This window comes from Micropterus dolomieu, linkage group LG16 (assembly GCF_021292245.1).
Source record: "Micropterus dolomieu isolate WLL.071019.BEF.003 ecotype Adirondacks linkage group LG16, ASM2129224v1, whole genome shotgun sequence".
In the NCBI taxonomy this organism is placed as follows: domain Eukaryota; kingdom Metazoa; phylum Chordata; class Actinopteri; order Centrarchiformes; family Centrarchidae; genus Micropterus; species Micropterus dolomieu.
In genome coordinates, this window is record NC_060165.1 from 9,373,992 (window position 1) to 9,380,420 (window position 6,429).

Genomic DNA, 6,429 nt, shown 5'->3' on the forward strand with positions numbered 1-6,429 from the left:
GCAGGCGGGTGTGTGCGTGAGGCGAGCACGACTGCGACACTTTCACGGGAACGCACCCAGTACACCTTGTGCTCGACCACTACACCTCACTGTAACAGGGAAACTTGCTACTGAACATAGACTGTTTCTGCTGCTCCCCGATAAAAGAAAAATGTTTCTGCTGATACCCGCTCAGAAAAAATCCCAAGAAAACTGGACTCGGATGGTAACTTATACTACTGGTAAAAAGCACCTTATTTGTTTGAAGTGTTTGCAAACCACGTTATTGCACTTTTGTGTATATAGCAGTACATTTAAATTAAAAGTGCACAATACACTACTTTAGAATTTATTATTCAATTTTGCGCTTAAAAATGCGATTAATCGTAAGAAAATCATGCAAAATTTTTATCGTGATTAAAATGTTTTTTTGATCGCGATTAAAAAATTTTAACGTTGCCCAGCACTATTATTATTTTTATTTTTTATACATTTTTTTTAAATTTATATATATATACACACACACATATATATACATACACACATTTTATGTACACAATATTAGAGTGACCACTGACAAATATTTATTTATCTAACCTCGATCATGTACTTATTCAAACAAACAAAAAAACATAAACAAAGGAGCACTCCTACTTTTAGTACAGTGCTTCTCGATACCTCTTGAAAATAATTTCTTTGTACATTTTTTTGAAAAGGAATATGTTTGGGCATTGCTTTAGGTTCTCATTTAGTTTATTCCACAATTTAACTCGGCAAATTGATAAACATAATCTTTTCCTTGTTGTTCTAAATCTATTAGTCTTAAAATTTCCCCTTCCCCTTAAATCGTACCCTCCCTCCCTCCCTCTCAGAAAACATCTTTTGTATATTCCCAGGCAATAGGCTATTTCTTGCTTTGAACATGAATACTGCAATTTGATATTCAATTAGATAGTGGTATTTTAGCATTTTAGACTGTAGAAATAATGAATTTGAGTGATCCTGAAATCCGACGTTGTGAATGATTCTCATGGCTCTTTTTTGCATTATGACTAGTGGCTGTAGTGAATGTTGATAAGTGCTTCCCCAAACCTCTACACAGTAATTAAAATAAGGTAACAATAGTGTACAGTACAGTATGTGAAGTGATCTAAGATCCAGAATGGGCTTAGCTCTTGCTAGGACTGCAATACTTCTGGACAGTTTGGTTTTGTTGTGTTTTATCTCAGGCTTCCAGCAAGTCTTGTTATCTATGGATGGTGATGGCGCATAGATAAGATGCTTGCCTTGGGTGCGGGAGACCTGGGTTCAAATCCCACTGTGAGACATCCACTGTTGTGTCCCTGAGCAAGACACTTAACCCCTAGTTGCTCCAGAGGTGTGCCATGACATGTATAGCAATTCTAAGTCGCTTTGGATAAAAGCGTCAGATAAATGTAAAATCTGTGATCACTCCATTGTTAATGGAAGGAAGGAAATTGACTTGTTCCATTTAAATAAACAGTGCCAGCTAGATGTCACAAAGCCAATGCTGTAGTATTTATCTGTATTCCAAATCTTTTATGTCACAGATATTGTTTTCATTGAAAGCCAAAATGAGAAGATATTGTCGTTGCTGAGGGCTAAAAAGAGAAATGTTACCATTATGCTGACGTGTTATCAGCACAGCAATTAACTTGCTGTTCGACTCCAGTATTAAGTCTGAGATCCCTTTCTTCCTTCCTCTCCGTGGTGAACTAGTGTCTCGCAGATATTCAGAAAGCTGGAAAGAAAGAAAAAAAGAAAGCTGGAAAGGCTTTTCAGTTTCCTCTTTCTCTTAATCCTTGACAGTAAGAAAGAGCCTGCTGTGGTACCAATAAGAACACTGTTCACTTAAATCGCTGAGTGGCAAGCTAAGTTCAAAGACCTCCTCGGTGGCCCAATAAAGAAGAAGTAGCTTGTGTCTGGACGGATCAAAGGGAAGAAGCACAGAGAAAGGTCAGGTCTCAGATGCTCCCACACTGACAAGATTGGTGTAGCTCTGAAAGAAGAAGATGCTCCCCACCAGGTTTTCTATTACTGACACAACATCTGCTGCTAAACTCATGCTAGGTGGTTTGTTATTTTACATGTCGGGTCTAATTCATTATTGTTCAAAAAGAAAGAAAACTTCAGTACAAGTACCAGCAGAGGCTAGGCTCCAAATTCCCTCTTGATACTTGATAGCTCATTATATTTGTATTATTCTGTCAAAATAAACAAGTCTCACCAGCCTAAAAATGGTGCATCAGTAGAGAAATGCTGCCTGTCCCATTTAGACCTCATAGATTCACCTTGCTCGAACACCTTTTAGATCATACTGGAAACCCTGACTGCTGAGTCACCCTGCTGCTCATAGGCATACACCAACTTAATTAGGAGGTATATGAGCAAATACACTTTTTAAAGCAACATCTCGTAAATCCTGGGATGAAAGTATTTAAGTGTATGCCACTAAAGTGATCAGTTACTTGGACACAGCTTGTTAGGCTCACAATAAACACAGTCTGTCCGACATGCTGTGTACTTTTTAGACTCCCTACCAGTGTTTTAGGCTACTACTCCATATCAAATAATGTATTAGAAGAATACTGTGTCTTGGATATACATAGAAATGAGTGTTGTATCAAATTCAAGTTTGTTACCTATAGAGCAAAAGGATCAATCAGTCAGTTTCCTGCATTGGTTCTGTAATGTAACACTATCCAACTGTGTAAAGTTCTTTTTCCTCCTCTTTGCCTCATTAAGGTTTCACTGACTGATGAAACAGTGTTGACTACTGCCAATAATCAGTTACAGAGCTGCAGCAGGAGGCTTTTCAGTGGAAGAGACATGAAAACTAAGCTGAATTTGGAATCTTAGCATTAAAATATGGAGCCCCAAAGTGTTCAATATTGAATAGATCAGGAATAATTAAAAATAACATTCAAACCCAACCATTTTAGCGGAGTGTTATTTTAACTGTTTTTTTATAATGGCATTTTTCCCAATTTCATGTCACTTTATATTTTATAATGTCACTTTTCATGACAGTGGAGTTGTCACCAGTTACTGCCCCCTCACCTTTCAGCCAATCACATGGCCCCTGCCTTTTCCAGACAAGCAGGCTCATGCTACCAGATTTAGCCAGCTAGCTCCCTTTAGCTAGAGCAAAAACAATGTCAAAAGGATTTTACATCAACCAACCACAGGCTCCAGCTGTAAATAAACACAGCACACAGACAAAGTGAATAACCCCTCCTTTTATTTAGCATAACCAGGCTGCACAGGCTACCTTCCCAGACAGCTAAACTAGCTAGTAAGGAAATGTAATGCCACCCAAATTAGCAACAAGTATTTCTTTTGTTTTCCATCAAATTATCCGATCTTGCAATACAGTATCCACTCCCTGTGAATAAAAACCATTTAATAGTTATGTTAAGACACTTACAGCACTTTGTTAAGCTGAAGGGAAGATCATGGTCTTAAAGTGGTGGTATTATGCTTTTTGGATTTTTCCCTCTCCTTTATTGAGTTATATATCTTTTTTGTGCATGTAACAGGTTTGCAAAGTGAAAAAGCCCAAAGTCCAGCCCAAAGGGAGTTCCCATCTCCCACAAAGCACTGCTCTGAACCGCTTAAAAACAGCTCGTTTGTAGTCCAGCCCTTCACTTCCTTTACTTGTGACGTCACAATGCAAAGGCGTCATAAAGCTTGCCAAGCGGCTAGCGGTTGTCAGGCACGCCCTCAAACCAAGCTAGTCTGAGCAGAGGCCCTTTGGCTCAACTCGCCTGCAACTCTGCTTCCAGGTACTTTTTTTCGTATCACCTCACCTCCGTCGAGGTTCCAAGCGAGCTGAGGGATACTAAAATGTGACGTGAAAACAGACAGACTGCTGATTGGTCAGAGAGAATATTCACTATTCACTGCATCATCATTGCGCGTGACTGACAGAGGCCCGCAACAGAAAGTTTAATATTTTACAGTTTTTGTACGTAATATCATCACTAAATCCACTTCTGAGAAGTTTTGAGGTGAGAAATCAGCTGTGTAGATTTCGAATATTGACAGTTTTATGAGAAGTGATGGCGGAACAAAAATGTGATGAATATTTTCTGAGTTGAGGAGCTCCGCTGCCTGCGCCAACCCGCGGGAGGAGCATGTGAGGCCGGCCAGCCGCCCGCTCACAGAGCCCTCTGCTCCCGCCGTCACACAGACCGCTGCAGCAACAACGGCAGAGGAAAACACAGCTGGAAGGTTTTCATACCGCTTATCTGTCTTTACATTCTGAATAATGTTGAAATGTTTTAACTTAAAAAAGAGAAAGCTGTGTGGATCGCTGGTGTGTGTGTCGCATTGAACATTACGTCGCGGCAGTTGTGTGTGGCGTCGCTATCTCTGGGTACTATCTGCAATAGAAAACGGAGCAGGGCCGAGTAGAGTCGAGTCTATCGATTTGCGCTATGGTAGCATTTTTGGCAAGGCACCATAGATCGTCAGAACACCGGCAACAGTTCAACGTTTAGTCCTGATGGTAAGATGTGGAACAATGATGTTGTGTGGTTGTGGACTTGAGTAACTTATACCATCTGCTAGGTTACGGTCTCAGTCTGAAGTGGCTTTGATTTGGATCACACTACCTTGTTTCTTACGACCTGCCCTTCTCTGCTTCTGATTGGATAGTAGTCCTTACCTGGGAACTGCACATGTGCAACTCCCAACAAAGATTATGTACAAGTAAGATGCATCACTCTGTAGCTCAAGAGCAGAGCGTACAACACACAGGGTGAAAAGAGGAGCTGCAGCAATGTGCAGTATGAGAAAAATATGGTGTTTTTTGAAAATTAAACCATGTAAACTTGTTCAGGTACAACCCCTAATTAAGATTTGGAACCTGAAAATGAGCATAATCCCACCTCTTTAAGCAAAAAATGATTATTATCTATCTGAAACAATTTCCCCCCAACTTTAACTAAAGTACTTTTGTTACTAAAACCTAACCACAGATGGGGCTCAGGAGTCAAAGTCCTGTGCATTGTAAACCACCATCCAAACTGCCTGTGAACATAATCCAGACAGTGATTATATTCGTCAGCACACCATAAATTTAAAAACAATTTAGTAATATATACATAATATCTAGGAGACATGTCTGTTGATTACCGTTGGTCCGAAGGCAAGTTTACAGACGCATTAATGCCGACAGTTCAAACGATGTTGCTCAGTAGACCGTGATGAATTGTGGCCACATATGGTACCTTAACCCTAGGTGTCCTTTATCTACTTTGATTACAGTGCCCAACTTAGTGCGGGAAGCTCCCTCAGCCAGTGCGTCAGCCAGTACGTCAAGCAGGATCCAGGTGCAGGTCAGTTGTCTTTGACCTGTGAACGTCTCCTGACTGCTGTGTTTCTGTTGAACTGTACACTGATGATGTTTGTTTGTTAACACTTCTCCAAAAAGGAAAAGAAGAAGAAGAAACATGAAGGAGGCAGAGAAGAACAAGGCTTCAGCTGAGAATCAGATCAAACTGCTTTTTCTGTGGATGCTGTAGCTGTTAATGACCAGGACCGGCTCCAGCAGCTAGTTGGTTAAGAACATCCTCCCACCCTTACTCCCTTTCCTCCCCTTCCTTCCACTTGTCTTTCTCCTCATTCCCACTTCCCTCTGCCTCTCCCCCCTTTCTCCCCCCTCTTTCCTTTTTGCACCCATCCTCTCCCTCTTTTCTATCCCACCTCTAAACAACACCCACCACCGCAAAGTGGACACAAGCTCCAGCAGCTTTTTATTCAGTGTATTAATCTGTCAATTAATACTTGAATTGTATTAATTGTAGTATTTTTTTAGACACATACATGGTTAGAGGGAACTGGAACATGACTTTCATTGTTTCTTAGAAACCAGACTAAATGCTAATTGCTCTACAGGCTGCAGTGTAGTGCTCGTTACAGACAGCAAACAACAAACTGATGATTTAGCTGTTCTTAGAGCCTTACAAAACATAACTTTTGTCCTGAGGTTGGTGCTTGAGGATAGCTCAGGAGGTCACCAAAATCATTAGGATTCATCATCAGGGGAGCAGAAATATCCACAGTATGGAGATGGCCAATCGAAGACCACAGAAGAAGACATGGTGCATGACTATGTGGTGAAATGAAAATATGGTAACCTTGATGTGCCGCTGATCAATGCATGGTGCAGTGATCAGCTGTCAGCTGCCAGTGAAAACTTTCCTCAACGATTCTCATACATGCAGTGGTTGCAGCAATTTATAATAAGTGTCATGTTTTCCTTTTTACTTATACTGTATATTCATTTTGGTAGGTTGAGGGGAATGCGCCATGGACGGACATTGTACCTCAATGCCCCCCTTGTCAACGGGCCAGGACTGTGTGCACTGTACGATTGCAAAATAAAGTATGTATTATGTAAATAAAACAAAACAAAAGCACAAA

General features: G+C 40.6%; 1 long non-coding RNA gene across 1 annotated transcript in view; it reads left to right on the forward strand.

Moving 5' to 3' along the window:
* Positions 1-5,745, forward strand: part of LOC123984620 — a 56,989-nt gene extending 51,244 nt beyond the window's left edge. Inside the window, exons 3-4 of the long non-coding RNA XR_006828467.1 lie at positions 5,272-5,342; positions 5,438-5,745. This is a non-coding gene — a long non-coding RNA (uncharacterized LOC123984620). The remainder of the gene's footprint in view (positions 1-5,271; positions 5,343-5,437) is intronic.
* Positions 5,746-6,429: the final 684 nt, after the last annotated feature.